Here is a 26,913-nt window from a genome sequence, read left to right as displayed (position 1 = left end):
GGGACGGAATGTGCTGTCCGCATCCACATTTGCGGATCCGCACTTCCGCATCCGTGCTTCCGTTTCCGCAAAAAAATAGAACATGTCCTATTCTTGTCCGCAATTGCGGACAAGAACAGGCATATTCTATTATGTCGGCAATGTGCGGTCCGCAAAATGCGGAACGCACATTGCCGCTTTCCGTGTTTTGCGGATCCGCGACTCTGTGTATCCGCAAAACACATTGCGGACGTGTGAATGGAGCCTAAAGGAATCTATTCCTATAAAAGCTGAAGTGGAGTTTACAAGGGCTGAGGTTTCAAAAAACCTAACAGGTGCACCCCATCCTCCTGACTGCTTCAAAGACGTCAGGGCTACTGTGAAATTTGTCACATGAGCCCCATGGGTCCTGCTTAGTGGCCAAGGACTCAGTAGCAAGGGTACTCTTGGGAGCACTGCATTATGAGGGCAGTGGATACTTCGGTAACCTAACACATTTCACAGATAGGTTTTTTTCTGGCATTTTTCTGCACTTTTGCATTTTTAGTGGCTTTTTTTGCCACTGCATTGCAAAAACAACAGCTCTAGATGTAAGCTGAAGGTATGTGGGAAATGTAAAAGGCAGAACCTACAAAAGTATTTTGGTACTGGCATTTTTGTTCATTAGGTGGTGTTTTTGCCTTCTTTTTAAAAACATTGTCTAAACAGCACTCTGCTGCCCAGAAGCAATGGATCTGTATGGGGGTGAGTGATAGCAGTAACCATTGCTCATCCCCATACAGTAGAGGTGATCACTGCATGTAAATGCCGCAGTCACCTCCACTGAGGAGCAGGCAGTTGTCAGGAAGAAACGCTGCCTTCCTAACACGCTTGCTCTATCAGGCTGTGTAAACCCACCAGGTTGAAACACCTTCTCCAGCACTCCTGGACTTTGGGTTCACCCCCTCTGCTGGACCCTGTAGATACACAGCACTTTGACACTGTGACAGGCATAAAGTGAGTATAAAGGGAACATTAAAAATGTGAATTCTATATTCTTACAGCGGCAAGCAGAAATAGGCATACCTATGACCTCCTGCTGTCTCAAGGAGTCTTCTAAGACTAAGTGTGAACTCAAGCACCGGTCAATACCCACTTCTTGTTTCTGTGGCGTGCCTTGCTTCCTGTATGCACACAGAGCATACATCCTGCCACTACACTATACATATGAGCTGATACTAAGTTACAGTGTTGCATACCTCCCAACTTTAGAAAATCGTGCCAATATGAGTGGCACGCGCAGCATGCCGCCGCAATTTTTTTCATACTAGGTCACGCCTCTAACTCTACCTAAACCATAACTATACACATCCAGTAATTTTAATGCCCCCATATAGTAATTATTCCCCCTTTGTGCCACCACACAGTTGTAATGCCCACAATGTGCCCCTTCACAGTATTTATACCCATATGCACCCCTCACATTAGTTATGCCCATATGTTCCCGCTTCACAGTAGTAATGCCCACATTGTGCCCCCTTCATAGTGGTTATGCCCACATTGTGCCTCTTTAATAGTAGTTATGCTTGTCCCTCCAAGTATTTATGCCCAGATGTGCCCCCTCACAGTAGTTATGCCCAGATATGTGCCCCCTTACAATATTTATGCCCAGATATGTGCCCCTTTACAGTAGTTATGCTTAAATATGTGCCCCTCACAGTAGTTATGGCAAGATATGTGCTCCCTTCACAGTAGTTATGCCCAGATGTGTCCCCTCACAGTAGTTATGCCCAGATATTTGCCCCCTAACAATAGTTATGCCCAGATATGTGCCTCCTCACAGTAGTTATGCCCAGATATGTGCCCCTCACAATAGTTATGCCCAGATGTGTTCCTCCTCACAGTAGTTATGCCAAGCTGTGTGCTCCCTTCACAATAGATATGCCAAGATGTGTTCCCCCTCACTGTAGTTGTGCCAAGATATGTGCCCCTTCACAGTAGTTATGCCCAGATGTATCCCCTCACAGTAGTTATTCCCAGATATGTGCCCCCTTCACAGTAGATATGCCAAGATGTGTACCCTCACAGTAGTTATGCCCAGATATGTGCCCCCTTCACAGGAAATGATCACAGCTCAGATGCCAGCTCTCCCCAGCAGCAGCAGGATACTGTCATAAATTATGCATGCTATGTAGCAGGAGCAGAGGCTGATTCCTGGGAGGCCCCGCTCCTCCTATACAGACCAGCAGCTTGTTGTGTGACAGATATTGTGCTGCTGTGGAGCGCAAGTAGCAGAGGTGAATGGGGAAGTGGGGGCCGATGGCTCCCTGCTTCACCATTACAATCAGCTGAGAATGGGATATACCTCCCAGATCCGGGAGAGTTGGGAGGTATGGGCTGTCGGACTGGGGTGACTAAGACCAGGGCTGTATTTGTAGCTGTGCCGCCCTAGGCACCAAGTCTGAAAACTCCCTGCCTAAATTGACAGAAGGTGGGGCCAACATGAGTAGGCAGGGTAGACTCAAGTGGGTGGGGCAAAAACGTAGATGGGGCCAGCAATACCAAAAAGGGACAGTGTATTGTGCCATACTTTGGTATCTGGTTCTACAGCAGAACCAAATACTATAGCACAGCACATTATACAGCCCTAGCAATGCCAAATACCACAGTACAGCACAATATATCACCCTAGCAGAACAAATGCTCCAGAGCAGCACAAAATACTGCCCCACCAGAACCTAATACCATAGTACAACACATGATACTGTCCCAGCAGAGCCAAATACCATACTGCAACACACTATACTATCCCAGCAGAGCCAAATACCACACTGCAACACAATATACTACCCCAGCAGCACAAAATACCACAGTGCAGCACAATATACTGCCCCAGCAGGACTTCTTGTTAGACTGTGGTGTTTGGTTCTTCTGAAGTAGTATTTTGTTCTGCATTTTGGCATTTGGTTCTGCTGGGCAGTATATTACATGTTGCAGAACCAAATACCATAGTACAAGTCAATATAAAAAAAAGGATAAAACACCTCCCCAGAAGCTGTCCTTCTGTGGTTCTCTCCTCCTCCAGTTGTCTCTAATTAATATATAGAGGAGGGGGCTAAAGAGGTGAGACAGCAGCAAGCCAGCCCTACCAACAGCATACTGCCTGCCAGCACTACAATACATACATGAGAATACAGCTGTACATACCTCTTACATCCAGTGATTTCTCCTCTGATGTAGACATTGTCTTTTCTCATCTTCTCCATTTGGCCCAGACCGCCATGACAAATTCAGCTGTGTTTCGTCTCTGCAAAGCTTGTTATGCAGACAGGTCAGATTCCTCACTTTTCCATCGTCCTGAAAACAAACTCCCCAACATGGTGACCCACCGGTGTTTATCTTGCTGCTGCCCCCAATACTTTGCCTGCTGTGCTTCCCAATGCCCACAAATACTATACTGCAGAAATAATAGTGCCCCCAATAGTAATAATGCCCCCTAAAATGGCTTCTTTAATATTAATAATAATGCCCATATAGTGTCCCCAGTAGTAATAATGCCCCTATAGTGCTTCCAGAAATAATAATGCCCCCCTTTAGTTCCCCCATTAATAATATTATCTCAACAATAATACTCGTCTATTGTACCCCCAGTAAAATGCTATTATAGTGCCCCCACTAAAGATAATGTCCCATATAGTGCCCCAAGTAATAATGCCCCAGTACAAAAAATCCCCCTATAGTGCTCCAGTATTTAAAGTCTCTAGTGCCTCCAGTGTTGCCCCTTATACTGTCCGCAGTAATAAAAATTCTCATATAGTGGCCTCGACAGTATTGTCCTCGACAGTGCACTCCCAGGAGTAATGTCCCCCACACTGCCCCCCATTAGTAATGTGCCTCACACTGCCCCACCATAGTAATATCCCCCACAGTGTCCCTCCAATAATGTCCCCCAGTAGTACAGTTCCATCTAGTGCTCCCCCAGTAGTTATGACCCCCAGTAATGTCCCCCCCCCCAAGACCCTACAGTACATGTGTACATTTTTAAGGATGAGGGTAGTTATAGTTACATTAGTTATAATGACATTTAATAGTCATGACATCACTGGCCTGCAGGAAGAAGCGAGAAGGCCGCCGCTCTACTGTAATCACCTCTGCCTTCTCAAACAGCTGATGACTCCCTGCCGATCAGATGCTGATGACTTATCCAAAGGATAGATCATTAGTAAGAAAAAGGCAGACAACCCCTTTAAGGACAAGGGGGGTTATAGTTACATTTAATATAAACACTTAGGACAATAGAGTTCCTGGGCAGGGTTTATATTAAATGCGACTATAACCCCACTCATCCTTAAGAATGCACCCATGTACCCTAGGGCTTGCTGCATTACATGGGTGCATTTCTTATGATGAGGGGGGGGGGGTTATAGTTACATTTAACATAAACTTGACGGGGACAAAATGGGCGGCGATCTCACATTTGGGGCAATGCAGTCCATGACATAGTCCTGAGACAAAGTCTATCCCTGATTTGGGGTATAAACAATCTGTAATCCAAAGGGTTAATTAAAGTGCAAAGTTTTTGATTTATAAGAGGCTGTGCATTGCATAGGATAGGGCATAGAAAAATGTATTTCTGGGTACAGTTCTTGAACGTTGCATAAATTGGTTATTTTAAAAGTTCCAGATAACCTGAGAATGGGGTAAGAAGGGAATAAAATGGCACAAAAATAAAGTGCAACTGGGAAATTGCAGAATGATGGAGTCCTTAGCAGAGTCCTTTAAAGGGGTAGTGAGCTCCGGAGTGGTATAGACAAACTACCACTGAACAAACAACAAGGAGTCTCTCACTAAAACAATGGCTCAGGCTCCATTTTAGTATTGGCCAGCCGGCCTACTTACAGGTATAAAGCTCATTTCCGTTGGGTCTTCTTCTTGATGGTCCGGAATTTTTCTTGCTCCCATAGGCAAATCCGGGCTTGACCTTAACCAGTTTGCTGCAGAGATGGGTCCTGATCCATTGGACCTTCTCCAGACACTCCTGCTGGGTTGGAAACCACTTGATCTCCCGCACTGCGGTAGGAATAGTGATGTAAAACATGCTCTGCTCAAGCTTCAACAAAGAGGTCATCATATTCCCCTATTAAATAGGGGGCAAGGCGTAGCGACAGTCCGACTATTCTTTGAGCGTCACAGTCCACGCCCTGATGATCCGGACTCTCCTGCATGGTCTGTTCTCTGGCAACATCTTCGGGGACACTGCCAGCCAGATAACAGGAAATACCATACATTGCAAAGACAGATGTTTAAAGTGTCCCATTTACACACATATGTGGGACGCTGCACTCAGGCTGGCAGTATTCTGCTGACTGGTTCTTGCCTTGGCCCTCTATTTATGTAAGCCAGGAACAAAGCTCACACAGCGACAGACAGCAGCAGGAGGCTGCAAGATGACTGATTATGGGGTCCCCTCATCACTTGGAGATGAGTTCTCGGGAAAGAGGATAGTTGCTGCCCTGCCCCTGTGCCTAGAAGTCACCTCAGCCATGAGATGCATCTGTAATAATAAACTGGGTAGTTTGTTACAAAATCTACCCTATTTTTTGTATGAGCATATAATCCCAAATGTACAATATTGAGACGGCACTCCTTGTGGCACCAAGTGATCTTTTTATTCTAGATACATTTGGGCCATAGGACAGTCTTTATCAAGTATGCTTACTAAAGTCTGTTCCATTGGTGGCAAGAGGAGTGCTCTCTCCATATTGTACATTAGGGATTACCTGTTCAATTGGGGTATTGAACCTTTCCCCTCCTCTTCTTTGGAGGCATAAACGGAACCTACAGTGCTGTCTACATTGGATTATTATCTTTTGTATGAATATAGCCTGGTTGAGGTGCTGCCTATAAGTATGTAGTACAGTCAGTGTACTATGCTATGTTCCACTTGTGCAGGGGTTGGGTGGACTAAGGGAGTGACCTTGTTCAGGCATACTTATCAAAGTTTAGGTTGGTAAAATCGGGGCACCCAACACCCTGTCCCTGGGTCCACCTGAACTCCAATGGAAACACTCATTTGTCTGTAAGGTTATTGTTAACCCCCGGCTATTTTCGACACGGGGCAGCCTGAATTTGCTCTGATTTTCAAATTCGGGACAGTTGGCAACTATGCTCAGGGACACCTGTTCCCCTGTGGGCCAGTCTGAGCCTCATATGAGTACATGAAAGGACTTGGATTATCTTCAGCCCAGAGGTGCAGTGCAAACAACCCTCTCATTTGGACTGCCACTGGGTCATATTACAGCCACTCTGGAACTTCAGGCTATGACAGTCCTCCCGAGTCCCAATCATGCCAGATCCGGTGGGACAGTCCTGGATTTCAGGTGCTGTTGCTCTATTTTAGGAGGCCAGTTCTAGGTCAAGCTCTGAAGCCTGATCCCCTTCTATATACTGCTGGACTATATATACAATCCGGTAGTCCATAGGTCATTGGAAAGCACTTGGACCTCCTTCTTTTTCCAACACTTCAATGCTTGTTCTTGTCCAGCAGCGTCCCCATGTGTCTTCCAACCTCTTATGGACTATAAGGACTACTTGATTACTAACGCCTGAAGGTGAATATTGCTCGAAGCCATCACTGATTGTACAGTATATTGAACTTTGATGCAGGATTCTGTATTTATACTGCGCTGGATATATAAAGCAAAAGCATTTCTAAAAGTTTCTGTGTCCTGCGCCTTATCTGCTATTGTTTGGACATTATTTATGGATGAGAGACCCCTTAGTTGCTAGGATATGGTGGCTGAATAATTTTTTTTATATTTCATCATTTTTACTATAAATCTGATGTTATGGTAGAGACTTCTATTAGGAAATGATGGGTGAATATGCGCTATGTGAATACATCACTACTTTTACAGCTTTCCTATTTTGGGGTGCCAGAAAAAGACACAGAATAGGGGTATACCCAGGGTTGCCAACCGTCCAGAAATGTATGGACAGTCCGTAAAAAAAAAAATTTCCCTGTGTCCACAAAAAACAATAGACATGTACATGATTTTTTTGAGTGTGGTGGTAGTTATTATTATTATTATTTTGGTGGTAATTATCATCATTTTCCAGCTCATAGTAAAGTGATGAGTTCTTATCAGTATACTGACCTACAGACATTATAATCTTTATCATTCATCATGGTTTTTCAATTTTTCCGTAAAAAATGTTGACTGTCAGTGATTTTGGGATAAGTTGTCCAGAAAAAGGAAAAATTTGAAAAAACGGTTGGCAACCCTGATCATATCATATTCACACAATAGGTGTAATGGAGTAAAAAGTCATCATTGTATGTATCCCATAATGCATAGTTGCCAGCTGTCCCGAATTTGGTGGGACTGTCCATGGTTTTCAGAGAAAGTCACAGCAAATTGGGGCTGTCCCAGGCCGAAAACATGTTAGCTAAATGTAAATGCTTAGATGTCCCAATTTTACCAACTAAAACGTTGGTAAGTGTGATAATGATATCGAAAACTACAGCTTCTCCTGCAAAAACCAAGGCTCTCAAAACTCCGCCAAATGATAAAAAAAGTAAAAAAATTTATTGTGCAAAAGTAGATCCTGCCACCATTTTTTGTTTACTCCTTCAGAAATGTCCTATTCTTGTCCTCATAGGATACATTCTATTTTTTTGTAGGGCTGCGGAACGGACTTGTGGGTGTGAACAGCCCACGGATGTGCTTTCCACATCTTTTGCGGCGAGAGGAAAGGGTCCACATCTGATCTACAAAAAATGCGGATCAGATGCGGACAAAAAACATGGCTGTGTGCATGAGGCCTTAAAGGAGTTGTCCCACAAAAAAACATTGTACAGTTTTCAAACCAGCATCTGGATCTTAATTCTTTTGTCATACTTTTGTAATTGCATGTAGTTAAAAATGGTGTACAGCCACTGAGCATTTCAATTAAATGTATCTGTGTAGCGCCACCTGCTGTTTGTTTTTTTCTTATTTCTTTGTCCAGCTCACTGAAAAGGCTGCACATGCTCAGTTTCATACTTCAACTGCCTCCTGAATTGTGATAGGAAGAGCATGAACACGCCCCCTTAGCTGCAGCAAAAAAAGACACTCCCCTTGAGCTATCAGTTTGATATAAATCTAGGAGAGCAATGAATGGGGAGATCTCTGGATCCATAAAAAACAGAAAACAAAAAAAAAAACATCTACTCACTAAGACAAAAGGGAGGTAAAGTATAATAAGAAATGTACTGTAATATATAATCAGATATTTTGGGGAATGTATTAAGACCGTATTTCATACCCTGGTATTAATATGTATTGCGCTGTAGTGAGATGTGTCAAATTTCTTAGTGCCGCCTATAGGGAGCTACCCTCTACGTCTGTGTCCTGAATGCCAGGCTCACAGTATACATATGTATAAATCTCCTATATAAATATGTATACAATAGCTCCCCCTAGTGATGGCTATCATTTTTGTGCATTCATTTCAGTGCATTATGTTGTGGATGTGTTAGTCGCTGTGACTGGTGAATTCTAAAAAATTACCGTATTTTTTTGCTTTATAAGATGCACCTGATGATAAGATGCACCCCAGGCTTTAGAGGAGGAAAATAAGAAAAAAATATTTTTCATCAGAACTCATATCAGATCTTCAGATCAGACCCCCATAAATATCAGGACATCAGATTAGACCCCCATAACAGGACATCACATCAGACCCACATATCAACCTCCATGTCAGACCCCATCAGACCTTATATCAGCCCTTTATTTCAGACCCCCATCAGACCTCACATCAGCACTCATTGTGAGACCCCCATCAGACCTCAGATCAGCCCTTTACTTCAGACCCCCATCAGACCTCACATCAGCCCTCAATGTGAGACCCCCATCAGACCTCAGATAAGTCCTTTATTTCAGACCAGACCCCTATCAGACCTCAGATCAGCCCTCATTGTCAGACCCCCCCAATCAGAGTTCCTTGCCAGAACCCCCATCAGACCTCAGATCAAAAAAAATTAAATAACGTATCATACCTCTCTTGCGCCATACCTCTCCATCTCCTGCAGCAGTCACGCTCCCATGTCTTCTCCGGCCGGCACTTCACTGTCACCTGACAGCGTGCAGCGTCAGGTCATAGTGTGCGCACTACGTCCTGGTGCTGTACGGGGTCAGGACAGTGCAGCACCGTCCCCAGGAATGAAGACCGGGAGGGTGAGTATTACAAGCGCTTGAAGCGCTTCACTCCCTACTCCCGTCACCTAAAGCATACTAGTGAGAGCTTCCATTATGGAAGCACTCACTAGTATTCGCTTTATAAGACGCACAGCTATTTCCCCCCCACTTTTGGAAAGGTGGTGTTACCATGACAACCAGACCACTGGCTATTGTTATACAAGTGATTCTAGAGCTGACTGGTTTACATTTCTCTGGTAACATAGGGTTAAAATATCAAATAATGAGACATTTGTTGTGTGATGAAAAGTTATAAAATTTCTCAATATACTTTCTTGCGTTTTTTAAGATCTCTGCTTGCTGTCATCCAGTAGAAACCTTATTGTTTATTTCCAGTGGATAAATACCTGTGATGGGCATAGCTCTCTATGACAAGTGTATGTGCGACATACCGGACTGCAGGGGCAACACATGAGTTACGGTGGGCCGATGGGGGTAGTAGTTCATTTGCTCACGGTTAGCAGAGCCTCCCTGGGCCGGCAGTGTAATGGAGGGAAGGACAGCACTAAATCCTCCGGGACACTCTCTATTGCAGGGAACACCAGCCAGATGGAAGTTGAGGTGCCCTTGATGATAGTGGGTATGTTTAGGGTGCTTTGGTGGCTGGGCCCCTGTGTTCGTGACACCAGAACCGTAAGGTGCAAATGTGGAGGGTAGTAGAAAGGATGAGGAGTCAGTTGTAGTAAAACACAGTTGAACTTTTACTGAATCAGTGGTCTCAGGACAGTTGGTACAGTTCATTTATATATCAAAGGTAATAATCCAGATGTTAATTAAGCTGAGATCCTTATAACAGGTCTGGCAATTGTCAGTTGAGGAGTTTTCCTAATGCTGTTATTTTACAGGCAAGACAAAAGTTCTCTTCTTAGATATTTCTATTTTAAGTCCAATCTCTAGCATTTAGGTACTGAATATAATGGTTAGTGATGGCCTTGCGGTTCGCCCGACGGTCGGTTCACGGCGAACTTTGAGCGTTCGCGATCTGCCAAACATGCGAACATATGGCGATGTTCACGTGTGTCATATTCTTTTGCATTGCGCCAAACTTTGACCCAAGAGGCCATGACACATCCATCAGGTGGGACAGGACAGCCAATTGAGACGTTTCAGCACATGGACACACCCCCACCCTATAACAGAACCCGATATGGCTGCCATTTTACATTCTGTATTTTGTCAGTGTGGAGAGAGGTTGCTTTGTGGAGCAGGGACAGACTGTTAGGGACACCAAACGCTAGCTAATAGGGCCACAAAAGTCCTTTTAAGGACTGGTGTAATTGAATTTCCTCATGCCTGCCCACACATATCCGCCACCAGCCAGAACAAAGAATGGTCCTTGTCTTATGTATATACAGCGGCATAAAAGGCCTTTTTTGTGAGGTGAATGCCTATTTTTTGGGGCCAATACTCCAGTGGCGTACAGTTCTATTTTTATCCAGTGACTGCCTAATGCACCTCAAGCCACAGGATCACAAGTTCTTTTGTGTCAGGTGAGAGCCAAATTTTTAGGGCCTGTACTCCAGTGGCCTACAGTAAAATTTTTATCCAGTGAATGCCTAATGTATCTCCAGCCACATCAGCCAAAGTTATTTTCTGTCTGGTGAATGCCAAATTTTTGAGGCCTGTAATCCAGTAGCCTACAGTAAATTTTTTATCCAGTGGCGGGCTAACGTACCTCCAGCAACAGAATCACATGTTCTTTTGTGTCAGGTGAATGCCAAATTTTTGGGGCTTCTACTCCAGTGGCCTACGGTAAAATCTTTAACCAGTGAACGCCTAACGTACCTCCAGCCACAGCAGCCAAAGTTCTTTTCTGTCCGGTGAATGCCAAATTTTTTGGGTCTGTATTCCAGTGGCCTACAGTAAAATTTTTATCCAGTGACCACCTAATGTACCTCCAGCCACAGAATCAGAAGTTCTTTTGTGTCAGATGAATGCCTAATTTTTGGGGCCTCTACTTCAGTGGCCTACAGTTCTATTTTTATCCAGTGACCGCCTTATGTACCTCCAAACACATAATCACTAGCTCTTTTCTGTCAGGCGAATGCCTAATTTTTGGGGCCTGTACTGTCCTACAGTAACATTTTCAGCCGGTGACCGCCTATTGTACCTTCAGCCATATCATCACAACTTCTTTTGTGTCAGGTGAATGCCTAATTTTTGGGGCCTGCACTGGCCGACAGTAAAATTTTTAGCCAGTGACCGCCTAATGTACCTCCAGCCACATAATCACAAGTTCTTTTCTGTCAGGTGAATGCCTAATTTTTGGGGCCCGTACTCCCGTGGCCTAAAATAAAAATTTTCTAGGCTCCAGCAGGGCACATTTTTGAGAGTTTCCCTTTTAAGATGCAAAAAAATGGCCCCCTGATTAAAATACATATTTTTTGTGGGAATTTTTGCCAATGATCCCCCTCTGGTATATCACTGTCCATGTTGTGGGACTATTTGTGTACTTCTAGTAAGTGTTTGCTGGCTGCAAATATGACCTGAAGGTTTTTCAGGTTCGCCTGCCCATAAAGTGAATAGGGCCCGCCGCAAATGCGTGGTTCGCGAACATTTGATTGCGAACGCGCGTTCGCGAATCGTCCCGGCCGATGTTCGTCCATCACTAATAATGGTTTTCTTACTTTTATATTGAGCAATCCAATAAGGGCATTCTCCCTCGTGGCAGGCAAACTGTCTGCTACATTATTTCTTGCAGGATGCTCTCCTGAAATATTCAGGTTTACTATGTCCCAGTAGGCATTTAGTAAAAAAGGATAATTCTGCTCACTAATCATCCAGTTGTGTGCAGGTACCTTTAAGTTCCTCCTGGTCACTGGTGCTTGTGAAGTCCCTTGGCTAGACTCAGCTCTAATCTTCACTAGGCTTGCTTTATATTCGTACATAGACTCACTTGTCTGTGCTGGGCTGCTGTGACTTCTTGGTCTGTTCTCTCCAGGCTTGATCAGGGCCCAGAGGAAAGAAAGGCAGCTACATCTTGGACTGAGCCTGCTCTGCTCCTCCATACACTTGCTTCTCCTCTCTGTTTCCTTTCTACATACTAAACTTGAACTTCAACTTCAATTACAACTTTATTAGCAAACCCCTGGCTATTAGGGCTGCACGATATGGGAATTTTGTGCGATTGCGATTAGGGCCCTAAAAATTGCGATAACGATATGCGATGCGATATTTTAAGGGAATTGTGCTAGAGGTCTATTTGCTTGGACCCATATGAGCCGCTGACGCGGCTGGGTATGACATAGTTATGTGGGGGATCTGTGGATGGCGCTGTTATGTGGGGGATCTGTGGATGACGCTGTTATGTGGGGGATCTGTGGATGGCGCTGTTATGTGGGGGATCTGTGGATGACGCTGTTATGTGGGGGATCTGTGGATGGCGCTGTTATGTGGGGGATCTGTGGATGGCGCTGTTATGTGGGGGATCTGTGGATGGCGCTGTTATGTGGGGGATCTGTGGATGGCGCTGTTATGTGGGGGATCTGTGGATGGCGCTGTTATGTGGGGGATTTGTGGATGGCGCTGTTATGTGGGGATCTGTGGATGGCGCTGTTATGTGGGGGATCTGTGGATGACGCTGTTATGTGGGGGATCTGTGGATGACGCTGTTATGTGGGGGATCTGTGGATGACGCTGTTATGTGGGGGATCTGTGGATGATGCTGTTATGTGGGGGATCTGTGGATGACGCTGTTATGTAGGGGATCTGTGGATGACGCTGTTATGTGGGGGATCTGTGGAGGACGCTGTTATGTGGGGGATCTGTGGAGGACACTGTTATGTGGGGAATCTGTGGAGGACACTGTTATGGGGGATCTGTGGAGGACACTGTTATGGGGGATCTGTGGAGGACACTGTTAGGGGGGATCTGCGGAGGACACTTATGGGGGATCTGCGGAGGACACTTATGGGGGACCTGTGGATGGCACTGTTATAGGGGATGTGTGCTATGACACATGGGGCCATGAGGGGGGCCAGCATAAGACACACATATAGCATCTTATGCTGGTCCCCCTCATGGCCCTATGTGTCCCCATATGTGTCCTAAACTGCGCACATAACTCTCCTATTCATAAAATGGCCAGCCTCTGTACTTTCACTATGAATGCACTCACACTGCAGAGAGCGGCAGTGAGCAGGCCGGCCGGCGCGTGACTGACGTCACTGTTACGCTCCTCCCACTTAGTCACGCTCCTGCTTCCTGAATTAAGTGACGTCAGTCACGCGCCGGCCGGCTGGCCGCCTCGCTCGCTCCCGCTCGCTGCAGTGCATTCATCGTGAAAGTAAGTACAGAGGCTGGCCATTTTATCAATAGGACAGAGGACATTTTATCAATAGGGGCCCCTTCATATATAATCGCGGCATTTTCGGGTCGGCAGAATCGCCATATCGCATTTGCCGATTATCGCGATTCGATTATTTTTGCGATATATCGTGCAGCCCTACTGGCTATATATAATATGTGGCGCAAGCACCACCTAGGGGCGAATAAATGCAATGACAATGCCAGCCTGATATTAGGATATACAATACATTAAATACATATACAGAAATTTAAGGGAACCACTTATACACAGATAAGTGGGACGCTGCATTCCCCATTGCTTAAAGGTAAGTTGTCCTTGAAGTTGATCTTGATGGACGCTGTGGATCACGACGCCGTCACCTAAAATACACTAAGTCCACGCCACACACAAATATGCATACAATTATTGTAAAGTACTATTATGTCACTTCGATAACCTCCTATAAGAAAAGGGTTAAACATAACAATACATCTTATGCATCATTACATATACATTTTTCTTGGTTTCTACTCTCAGGGCGAAAAAGGGTAATTGGGTGTTGTAATCTTCGGTGCTTATCAGTGACAAAAAGTCCATGGCATAGTCCTGAGACAAAGTCCATCCCTCATTTGGGGTACAAATAATTTGTAATCCATTTGGTGAAAGTGCAAAAGTTTCTGATTTAAAAGATGTGCGTTGCATAGGATAAGGCACAGAAAAGTCTTTCTGGATACATTTCTTGAATGTTGCAAAAAACTTTTTGGTGTTTAAAGTCCCAGACAATCTGAAAAGGGGGGTCAAAAAGGGGATAAAATGCGCAAAAACATGTTGCAACTGGGGATATTTCAGCATTCACTGGAGTCCATGGTGGAGTCCTATTTTTAACAAGGAGAGGGGCTAAAAAACAAAAAAAAAAGTACTCTCTCAACTGTGGCTCCTGCTCCACATAAAGAAGTTGGCCATCCGGACTACTTACTCCCTTGGCTAGACTAAGCTCTAATCTTCACTAGGCTTGCTTTATATTCATACATAGACTCACTTGCCTGTGCTGGACTTCTGTCACTACTTGGTGTGTCCTCTCCAGGCTTGATCAGGGCCCAGATGAAAGAAAGGAAGCTACATCTTAGACTGAGCCTGCTCTCCTCCATGCACTTCCTTCTCCTCTCTGTTTGCTACTTCAACTTCAACTAACTTCAACTAACTTTATTAGAAAACCCCTGGCTATATATAATATGTGGCACCAGCACCACCTAGGGGCGAATAAATATAATGACAATGCCAGCGTGATATTAGGAAATACCATACATTAAATATGACAGCAGCAAAAGTTTAAAGTGCCCACATATAGCACATAGTGGGACACTGCATATGTATCACATGTATACCAGGGCAGATTGTATTTTCTTGAAGTATACAATGAGTGTGTATTCACATATAGCAATTGATGTCCAGTTTTTCTGGATTTTACTTTTTTTTTCAATGTGATCTTTGACTGTGTCATTTTTGCAGGTAAAACATGTTCTTTTTAATGCAGTTTTGATGCAGTTCTAACTGCGCCTCCATTGTTATGTGCGAATATACTCTTAGGGTGTAGTGATATAGAGCAGTACTGCACCATATACATTCCATATACATGAGGGGGCACGCCTGATACCCACGTCTATCTGAAAAACGGGGCCCTGTCTTGTGGTCGCAGAGAATAGAGAGGTGGTCATGCATTTGCTGTTCTCTCTATTCACTTCTACAAAATACAGTTGCAAGAAAAAGTATGTGAACCCTTTGGAATGATATGGATTTCTGCACAAATTGGTCATAAAATGTGATCTGATCTTCATCTAAGTCACAACAATAGACAATCACAGTCTGCTTAAACTAATAACACACAAATAATTAAATGTTACCATGTTTTTATTGAACACACCATGTAAACATTCACAGTGCAGGTGGAAAAAGTATGTGAACCCTTGGATTTAATAACTCGTTGAACCTCCTTTGGCAGCAATAACTTCAACCAAACATTTCCTGTAGTTGCAGATCAGACGTGCACAACGGTCAGGAGTAATTCTTGACCATTCCTCTTTACAGAACTCTTTCAGGTCAGCAATATTCTTGGGATGTCTAGTGTGAATCGCTTTCTTGAGGTTATGCCACAGCATCTCAATTGGGTTGAGGTCAGGACTCTGACTGGGCCACTCCAGAAGGCATATTTTCTTCTGTTTAAGCCATTCTGTTGTTGATTTACTTCTATGCTTTGGCTCGTTGTCCTGTTGCAACACCCATCTTCTGTTGAGCTTCAGCTGGTGGACAGATGGCCTTAAGTTCTCCTGCAAAATGTCTTGATAAACTAGGGAATTCATTTTTCCTTTGATGATAGCAATCCGTCCAGGCCCTGACTCAGCAAAGCGGCCCCAAACCATTATGCCCCCACCACCATACTTCACAGTTGGGATGAGGTTTGGATGTTGGTGTGCTGTGCCTCTTTCTCCACACATAGTGTTGTCTGTTTCTTCCAAACAACTCAACTTTGGTTTCATCTGTCCACAGAATATTTTGCCACTACTGCAGTGGAACATCCAGGTGCTCTTGTGCAAACTGTAAACATGCAGCAATGTTTTTTTTTGACAGCTGTGGCTTCATCTGTGGTATACTCCCATGAAATTCATTCTTGTTTAGTGTTTTACGTATCGTAGATTCGCTAACAGGGATGTTAGCATATGCCAGAGACTTTTGTAAGTCTTTAGCTGACACTCTAGGATCCTTCTTCACCTCATTGAGCAGTCTGTGCTGTGCTCTTGCAGTCATCTTTACAGGACGGCCACTCCTAGGGAGAGTAGCAGCAGTGCTGAGCTTTCTCCATTTATAGACAATTTGTCTTAACGTGGACTGATGAACAGCAAGGCTTTTGGAGATACTTGTATAACTCTTTCCAGCTTTATGCAAGTCAATAATTCTTAATCGTAGGTCTTCTGAGAGCTCTTTTGTGCGAGGCATCATTCACATCAGGCGATGCTTCTTGTGAAAAGAAACCCAGAACTGGTGTGTGCTTTTTATAGGGCAGGGCAGCTGTAACCAACACCTCCAATCTCATCTCATTGATTGGACTCCAGTTGGTTGACACCTCACTCCAATAAGCTCTTGGAGATGTCATTAATCTAGGGGTTCACATACTTTTTTCACCTGCACTGTCAATGTTTACATGGTGTGTTCAATAAAAACATGGTAACATGTAATTCTTTGTGTGTTATTAGTTTAAGCAGACTGTGATTGTCTATTGTTGTGACTTAGATGAAGATCAGATCACATTTTATTACCAATTTGTACAGAAATCCATATAATTCCAAAGGGTTCACATACTTTTTCTTGCAACTGTAATAGGCGTGCTTACTCAGCTAATTTTGACACCCATAGAAGTTAATGGAGGGAGCCATGGATGTGCGGCCTAGACAACAATTACTGTAGCTTCTAGATGTGGCCCTGTTCTTGAAAAAGGTATGTGTACCAGTGGTGGAACCTGCATGTACTGGGCATTTATGGCATATCTTCAGGATATTTCATAAAGTTCTAGATGGAAATACTCTTTTAATGTATACCAGAAACCATAACACGAATCCTTCACATGATGGATACCACCTTCACATTGACTTGGAGGGTCCATCACATTCCTCTGTGGTCTCTGTAACTATAATGGGAAGAACAGCACTGCATGTGTTATGTGATTAGATCCTCACATGGTATTTCAATGTCTGTAATGTATTGGCTTGTGAGCGTTATATTGTATATATTGGATTTTTGTCTTTGAAGGGAGTGTGAGCTGCTATATAACAATGGCGAACAATGAGCCTCAGATATCCAGGAAGAGACCCTACTGCTGTCCTGACTTACCTGCCAAGCACAATCATCCCAAAGACGTCTTGTGCTGTACACACCATCCAATGAGCTTCTGAGATGTCTCTGACTTTTTCTATGTCAGAGATGTTATGAGATCAATCTCTCCCCTACAGATCCTGTAAGATGGCTAAGAAATATTGACAATTATCTTCTTATTATGGGCTACCAACCTGTAAGTTTTCTGAGCTCTGGCAGTGTCGTCTTCCTCTATATGCTGTGCCAAGACCTCATCTCCCCAGAGGCAGACACCATACAACAGCTTCAAGTGTCCTTTCTTACCTGCTACTTCATCACCCACTGCTACAATGGCAATGAGAATGAGTACCCAGTAACACCATTCCTGGTGGGTTCACATGGAGGTGACTAGGAGCAGCACACCATATGTGCGGCGTCTGCGCTCCTGAACATAGAAGCCCAATGGCTTATGTAGGTTTAGCGTAGGACCCGCCTGACCTGAGACCACCTTGGCACTTGGTAGGCGGGCTTAGATGTGTTTTGATCAAAATATATTGACTAAGTATCTCAGATATTATTATATCAGAGTGAGGACTTTGTCCATATATAGTGCTTGCATCTACTTTACTGAGTGCATTATTATCTTATTTCTGTGGTTTTCTTCAATAATATGGCCAGGGACATCCGCACATTTGTATATCATACCGTGCAGGATGTTTTTATCTTAGTTTTTTCTGTGATTTTTTTTTTTTGTCTATGTAGTATTTGCTTGAGGGAGTGGCACCTTCAAGTGTGAATGCGCACCTATTTTATCTTGGGAGTAGCATTCCTCTGCACTTTTGCCCTTCCTATCCAATAGAGCGCCTTGATTAGGTGGTACATATAGGTGTGCTGGCTCCACCTCCCATTGGTTGCTTGGTGCACATGCTTATCATATCAGAATTATGAGCTCCAAGATGATGCAGATCAATGCCAACCGCCAGTTCTATAGTGAGAAACTCGCTGAGCTGAAAGCTGTAGGAAGATGAGGAACATCCTGTGACCTGCAAGACCAAGAAGGAGAGAAAAAGTACTGGAAAATTAGTGTCTGGAATGTGAAATCTTGTTTTAAGGAGGTATGAACATCTGAGGCCTCCAATTTACTATGTGTCCTATAAGTGATGAAGGCGCCTGGAGGTTTAATATTGGAATTTGAAGGGACTGCCCCCCTCATAGGCCACTCTGGTGCCAATTCTATGACTGAGGAATTAATACTCTTCCAGTTGATATCTCTTAGAGATTTCAGCATAGGGATGATACTGTATAGCTCTCTGAGCAGACATTGTTTTTTTTTTTTTTTAAGATTACTGCACCATAGTGCAATGACATAAGTCATCCGACTGGACTTTCCAATTGAATGCATGATTTTAGTCTCAGAGCATTTCATTGTATGTAGGTGACAGCTGGAGAATCCCAATGACCAAGCTAGTAACTTTGTAATTAACTATCATTACAAAATTGGCCCCTGTTCCAATCGCCCAATGGTGGTCACCTGACCCTGGAAGCACTGTTGAGATCCTATGGTGTTGATGAAACAAACAATTGGACGGCACTGCGCATCAACCTATGGTGTTGATGTCTTGTCCACTGGTCACACATCTTCCAGGCTCCTAATCTATGTCCTATTGACAGCACATCACCCATGATTTCCCATTTTGGGTTGGTGCTCTGTGCTGTGTGCAAGGCACATGAGCCGACCCAGCATACAGAAGCTGGATCCAGACATGTATAGAGAATACAAGAGTGCTTGTCCTCTTCTACAATAAATATAGCAGAGTGAGAAGAAGGTAGAGAGCGATAGCCAGCACAGAACACTGCAGCGTATGCCAGGACATGTAGTTTTTTATATACTGATATGCTCCACAACTTCAGAGCCTGTATGTCAACAAATGACACATGACAAGGAGGCAGATAGCAAGTAAACATCAATCTCAACAAGTGAAGATCAACACATATCTTCTGACAGAAGAAGAAAGCACCTGGAAATTGGCAAATGTCGTGCCCATTCACAAGAAAGGTAGTAGGGAGGAATCGAGCAACTATAGACCAGTGAGTCTGACATCAATAGTAGGCAAATTAATGGAAACCCTATTAAAGGATAGGATTGTGGAACATCTAAAATCCCATGGATTGCAAGATGAAAAACAACATGGGTTTACTTCAGGGAGATCATGTCAAACAAATCTTATAGATTTTTTTGACTGGGTGACTAAAATAATAGACGGTGGAGGTGCAGTAGACATCGCATATCTAGATTTTAGTAAGGCTTTTGACACTGTCCCACATAGAAGACTTATCAATAAACTGCAGTCATTGAGCATGGACTCCCATATTGTTGAGTGGATTAGGCAGTGGCTGAGTGACAGACAACAGAGGGTTGTAGTCAATGGAGAACATTCAAAACAAGGTCATGTTACCAGTGGGGTTCCACAGGGATCTGTACTGGGACCAATTTTGTTTAATATCTTCATAAGTGATATTGCAAAAGGCCTCGATGGTAAGGTTTGTCTTTTTGCTGATGACACAAAGATATGTAACAGGGTTGATGTTCCTGGAGGGAAACGCCAAATGGAAAAGGATTTAGGAAAACTAGAAGAATGGTCAGAACTCTGGCAACTGAAATTTAATGTGGATAAGTGCAAGATAATGCACCTGGGGCGTAAAAACCCAAGGGCAGAATATAGAATATTTGACACAGTCCTGACCTCAGTATCTGAGGAAAGGGATTTAGGAGTAATTATTTCAGAAGACTTAAAGGTGGGAAGACAATGTAATAGAGCAGCACGAAATGCCAGCAGAATGCTTGGATGTATAGGGAGAGGTATAAGCAGTCGAAAGAGTGAAGTGCTAATGCCGCTGTACAGAACACTGGTGAGACCTCACTTGGAGTATTGTGCGCAGTACTGGAGGCCATATCTCCAGAAGGATATAGATACTCTAGAGAGAGTTCAGAGAAGAGCTACTAAACTAGTACATGGATTGCAGGATAAAACTTACCAGGAAAGGTTAAAGGACCTTAATATGTATAGCTTGGAAGAAAGAAGAGACAGAGGGGATATGATAGAAACTTTTAAATACATAAAGGGAATCAACTCGGTAAAGGAGGAGAGCATATTTAAAAGAAGAAAAACTACCACAAACTACCTCAAACACCTGTCCCTTAAAGACACATATGGTGGTGCACAGCCCCAAGCTTCATAGACAGTAACAATTCAAAATGAATAATAGAAGAGGCGGCACTCACCAGTGCTGATAAAAAAGATCCTTTATTCATCCAACTCAGTATTCGGGCAGGAGCATTCGGTGTCAGGGTATACGGAAAGGTTCGCGGCGACGGCCGTTTCGCGCTAGTTTGCGCCTCGTCTGGCCACTGATCTCACTGCGCTACTCCACGCAATAAGTAACGTCATCGCGTCTGGTTGCCTAGGCGAATGTGGTAATACTTGATGGTGTACCCCAACAACCTTGGGCCGATTCGATGTTTCCCCATTTTGTGGTCCACCAGAATATGCTAAATTGGGTAAACCAGCTGCGGGGTGAACCTGTTGAACAGTTGGTAGTGCCCGGGGCCTATCAAAAACTTGTGTTAGAGTTAGCCCACCAACATGTTCTAGGGGGTCATCTGGGACTGCAGAAGACACAGGACCGGATACTATAACAGCTTTACTGGCCCAGTGTCTTTAGAGAGGTGGATGACTTTTGTAAGTCTTACTCGACCTGCCAAACCACTAGCCCCCAGCACCTGTTCCGCATTCCCTTAGTGCCCCTCTCGATTATCGAGGTACCATTTGAGAGAATCGCTATGGATCTCGTAGGCCCAGTACCGAAGTCCGCTAGGGGGCAACAAAACATCTTGGTCATCCTGTACTACGCCAATCGGTACCCGGAGGTGGTGCCACCGCGACATACATCGGCCAAACTCATAGCAAAAGAGTTAATTGAGATGTTTTCCCGAGTGGGGATACCAAAAGAGGTTCTGACTGACCAGGGGACTCCTTTTATGTCCAAGGTCATGCGGGAGCTCTGTAAGTTGCTGAATATCAAACAGATATGGACATCCATCTATCACCCGCAATCTGACGGCCTAGTAGAAAGGTTTAATCAAACGTTAAAAACTATGTTAAAACGAGTAGTAGCTAAGCATGGAAAGGATTGGGACCTCCTTCTGCCCTATCTTATGTTCACAGTGCGAGAAGTTCCCCAGCCTCTACAGGGTTCTTGCCCTTCGAACGACTATATGGTAGACATCCACGTGGTCTGTTGGACATAGCCAAAGAGGCGTGGGAGCAATAACCCACACCATATAAAAGTGTTGTTGAATACGTCACCCAGATGCAGGAACGTATGGAAACCGTGTTACCGCTGGTAAAGGAACATATGGAGGCAGCTCAGCGAGCTCAAAGTCAGGTGTATAATCGTCAGGCTCGGGTCCGGATCTTTAACCTGGGAGATCAGGTTTTGGTTCTGGTACCGACAGTGGACAGTAAGTTACTGGCTAGGTGGCAGGGACCCTACTCGAAAAGGTTGGAGAAGTAAACTATAAGGTACACCAGCCAGAGCGGCGGAAGCCAGAGCAGGTGTACCATGAGAATTTACTCAAACCGTGGAAGGATAGGGAGACCAGTACTGACAATAGCCTGCGGCCGAGTTTTCTAGGGGAAGAGGTTCCGGCCCCTAAGTCTGATGTAAGAGAAGCGGCTGCCACAGTGAAGATTGCTGACAGGCTCTCCTCTAAACAGACTCAGGAGGCCAGGGAGTTCATCAGCAGGAACATGGATGTGTTCTCAGACCTCCCTGGATGCACTTCCATAATCCAGCATGACATTGTCACTGAGCCTCAGGCCAAAAACTGGTTGAAACCATACCAGGTACCCGAGGCTCGGCGACAGGCCATCTCTGAGGAAGTACAACTAATGCTGCAACTAGACGTCATCCAAGAGTCTAGAAGTGAGTGGGCCAGCCCTATAGTACTGATACCCAAACCGGATGGGACGTTGCGGTTTTGTAATGATTTTCGAAATTAAATGAGGTATCTAAGTTTGACGCGTATCCCATGCCCTGGGTAGATGAGCTGATTGAGAGGTTAGGACAAGACCGGTATTTTTCTGTTTTGGACCTCCCCAAAGGGTACTGGACCTCAACAAAGGGTACCCTTAACGGAGGCTGCTAAAGAGAAAATGGCCTTTATTGCTTTTGTTACTGGCTTGATTCATTTTTCCATTTCATTATACATTTCTTCTTTCCATGGCTACGACCACCCTGCAATCCAGTAGCGGTGGCCATGCTTGCACACTATAGGTAAAAGTGCCAGACTATGCACACTCCCACGGTCCAGGCCACCAGAGAGGCCAGAGCTTTTTCCTATAGTGTGCAAGCATGGCCACCACTGCTGTATCACCACAGTTTCACAGCACAAATTCATATGCATTATCCATAACAATTGAAAAAAAGCAGCATTTGAATACAGTCCAAGACACTCCATTAGTACTTATCCATTCAAGGAGCCAGTTCAGTTCAAGTGGAGAGGCAGTGTATTCACACAGGCAGTCTGCAATGTTTTGGGGAGGTCACGCCCCCTTCCTCAGGCATGAGCTGTATTGTTCCTGTATGTTTAAATAGTCAGAGCACCAATCTCAAAAATCCACAATAAAACCAATTACAAAAAAACAAACACCAATACTTATAAAAAGACCTTCCAATTCAAAGCTTCATGTAATCCTTTTGGGGTCAGACTGTCCAAAGAAGGTATCCAAAATACTCTCTTTGAAGCTTTAATTTGCTGTTCATCTACTCCTTCCACTTCCTCCAATATTCTTCATCTTAATTCAGAAACGCTGTCTCATTTCTGAGAAATATCTTGCTACACTAGTCTCATGCATAGTTGTTTTCTGAGTGACTGTTCGGACTGCAGTGCCGGTCCTGTGTGTACTCCTCTCACTCTTGTCAGGTCTCTCTGTACTTTACAATTCAGACACTATTGCTAAGAACCATGATGGTCACCAAGCAGCTCATTATGCAGTCCGGCTTCACCTTATCATGGAACCCAATGAACAAAATGCCCCTGCCTCTGCACACATGACCATAGACCACACCACTGTTCCCACAATGCAAACACAGCATTAACATTTTAAAGCCACAGTACCTGCAAAATAACGTCATGTTAACAGCACATGATTAGGTTATTGGTCAATTTCTTCGGGTTCTCTATAACCTAAGTAACCCCCTCTCTGCTCGCCAATCCCAAAGAAATAACACATAGAGACCAAGTTGAATTCAAATAGGCCACGGCAGCCGTCTTATTAATAAAAGAAATACAAAACCATAAATAACATATAAATTTACCCTGACGAGGGAGGTCCTAGAAGCCCAATAGCTTAATATCCCCAAAACCAAACCTGGCACTTCCATCTTGCCTCAAGCCGTAGAAGACCAGCTCGGAAGCACCAACTGATGGACGCCTCCCACTGCCAACCAATTGCCCAGCCATGAGAGTCCAGCCCCACTATTGAAGCCCTCCCATTCTCCAGTACCAGCGATACCACCAGCTTCGAGGACCTCCAACCACCACTACTGCCGCGACAATCATAAACACACAAACAAATTCGAAAGACAACCAAACCAACCTGACGGAACAATATCCCTTTCCACATTTCCCATGCTAACCATACTCAACAGGGGAGGGAGGGTGGGCGCTAGCTGCCTCAAATTTATTAACTAAAATGGTGCACGGTCCCCTCATTACACCCCCTTATAAAGCACAAAACTCCACCCCTTATGTGCACAACCCACCACAACTAAAATTAACCCCTTAATGGCCGGACCCTCTGCCCAAAACCAATGATGTCAGCCTCCCCTAAGCTACCGCCCCAGTCCGACCTCTCTTTACCTACTTCACCATGCGATAAATATCCAGTTCACTCTACTGGCTTAAAGGGGCTATCCGACACTAACAAATGCTCTCCCATATGCCAGGCCCCTCACACTGATTCTACTTACGTGGCTCTCCGTGCCGCTCCTGGTCCCACACCGCCGCTGCTGCTTCTCCCCGTGCGCTGATAAAAACATCCGGTGTCGGGGGGGAGGGGGGGGGGGACAGCCAATGGCAGGCGGTGATGGGAACAAGCCTCCCTAATGTCACCCGCGATACTAGGGATGCTCCCCCCTGTCACTGCCTGCCATTAGCTGCTCTCCCCCTGACACCGTATGTTTTTATCTGCACACAGGGAGAAGCAGTAGCAGCCGTGATATGACCAAGAGAGGCACGGGGAGCGGGGAGAAAGGTAAGTAGAATCAGTGTGAGGGGCCTGGCTTATGGGGGAGCGTTTGTTAATATCGGTTAGAGTTAAAGAGGACCTTTCACCACTCCTAACATGCCTGTTTTCATAGATACATGCATTCCCCATATAATAACAATTTTGGAGCATGTATTCTTATGACTCTATTGTTGTGCCATTCCTTTATTATTTCTACTAGAAGTTATTAATGAATTGCTAGCAGTCTGCAGTAAGGGTACAGAGGGGTGGTAATTAGTTGAGGGTGTGTACCTGCACAGACTGAAAATGGCAGCACTGATTGGATAGAGTGAGTCTGTGCAGGTACACATCTCCAACTGGTTACCACTCGTGTTGAGCGCGAATATTCGAATTGCGAATTTTAATCGTCAATATCGCCACTTTGAGAATTCGCGAATATTTAGAATATAGTGCTATATATTCGTATTCGCGAATAGTGTTGATCGTGAATATCAGCACTTAGCAACATCCTTAGCAACTAATAGGAAAGTTGCCTACCCCTTAGTGTTGATCGCAAATATTCTAATCGTGAATTTTTATCGCAAATATATTACATTGCCGATTTTTGCAATCAAGTAAATAATGACTGGAGATCACAAATTCTCAAATTTGCGAATTTATGGCGAATATTCGGCCAAAAATTCACAAAATATAGCGAATTCTAATATTGCCTATGCCGCTCATCACTAGTTACCACTCCTCTGTACCCTTACTGCAGACTTCTAGAAATTAATTTATAACTTCATAAATGATAAAGGAATGGCACAACATGGAGCCATAGGAATAGATGTTCCAGAATTGTTATTACATGGGGAATGCATGAAGCTATTAAAACAGGCATGTCAGGAGCGGTGAAAGGTCCTCTTGAAATTATAAAATGCTCTCTGCAGCTTCCACTTGGGTTAGCTTTGGAGTCTACTATATACTATAAAAATGTTGTATCATTGTGTATTGTGGGGACTCGCTCTGGTAGACAAGATTAGCAAACGCAGTATAGAGGCAACAACAAGTTCTTTGGATCAAACAGTTCAGTGTTTTATTCACACTTTAGGCAAGTGACAAAACAAGCAGTCATATACAAACAAAAAGTCACCTTGCAGTGTTGGTGGTAATTCACACCATGCTGCAATTCTGCCTCAAAGAGTCCTTGCTGATAGCAGCACCAACCTGTTTTAAAGCCAAACAGGTAGCAAGCCTTCATCCAGACACAAGGCTCCCAGATCCCAACACAGAGACATGGCTTATGAGCCCAGCTGACTATTTAAGGACAGCCAAGTGCTGCCAAAACCCGGACTGGCACTTATAATCCGGTCCGGTATTTGACCTCATCTGTCTGTAAATCAGCCCAGCAGCACATGCTGGGAGAAAAATACCTGTTTTCCCAGATGAAACCTTTCACTGTGTCACAGTATATAGTAAGCTTCTAAGACCTTTATAGTCATGGTTACATACTTCTATCATTTAATAGGAACCTATCACCCATAACCATTTTCTGAAACAGAAGTAATATTAAAACAGCTTGTCAAACAGAGCTGAACACATGGAGAACTGTCCATTGGGTGGCCTACCTCTGTCTTGGCTAGATTGATGGGACTTTCCCGATATATGAATAAGGAGAGACCTGTCAAGGAATTTGAGCTGAGGCAGGGAGAGGCCATAGTTAGTGCTGGTGCCCACTCAGGTCTAATCACAGATCAGTGGGGAATCCTGAAGTGTCAGGACTCTTCCTGGCTTAGGAGTCCCTTCTCTGACACGATATATGGATAAGTCCATATATGGAATCAGTGCTGTGACCATGAAGGGGGTGTTCCCAAGAATTTTCAGTATGCTTAGGGACACCCTGTGTATTTAAGGCTACTTACCCTCCCTAAAACATTTCTGCTGGGATTTGAACTCACAACCTTCTACACTAAAGGCAAGAATCGAAACCAATGAGCTATTGAGCTCAATGCTAAACCTCATAGTAGTTTCTCATGTATTAGGTATTCCTATATAGCAGAAGTATCTTTTTTTATTTTTTTTGTAATTGTAAAAACATGTATGGCACAAAATAAATGTGTAATTACTAAAAAAAAAATATATAAAACCATACCTCTGAAATATATGAATGCATAATATGTGGGAAACTACTACTGAAGTGTTTAGCCATAATATAGTAACAGCAGGTTAACATGAAGTTCTATAGCTCAGTGGTTAAGGTTCTTGACTTTAATGTATATGGTTGTGAGTTCAAATCCCAGCAGAATCATTT

General features: G+C 44.1%; 1 long non-coding RNA gene across 1 annotated transcript; it reads right to left on the bottom strand.

Annotated features, from left to right (window-relative positions):
* Positions 1-647: 647 nt before the first annotated feature.
* LOC121002188 lies at positions 648-12,206 on the bottom strand. The gene is made up of 3 exons (XR_005779243.1): positions 12,097-12,206; positions 11,172-11,175; positions 648-659 (listed from the first exon to the last, which is right to left on the bottom strand). It is a non-coding gene; the product is annotated as an uncharacterized LOC121002188 (long non-coding RNA).
* Positions 12,207-26,913: the final 14,707 nt, after the last annotated feature.

Source organism: Bufo bufo, chromosome 5, assembly GCF_905171765.1.
Source record: "Bufo bufo chromosome 5, aBufBuf1.1, whole genome shotgun sequence".
Classification (NCBI taxonomy): Eukaryota; Metazoa; Chordata; class Amphibia; order Anura; family Bufonidae; genus Bufo; species Bufo bufo.
The sequence above is the reverse complement of the archived record's forward strand: the minus strand, read 5'-3'. Positions and strand labels throughout refer to the sequence as shown.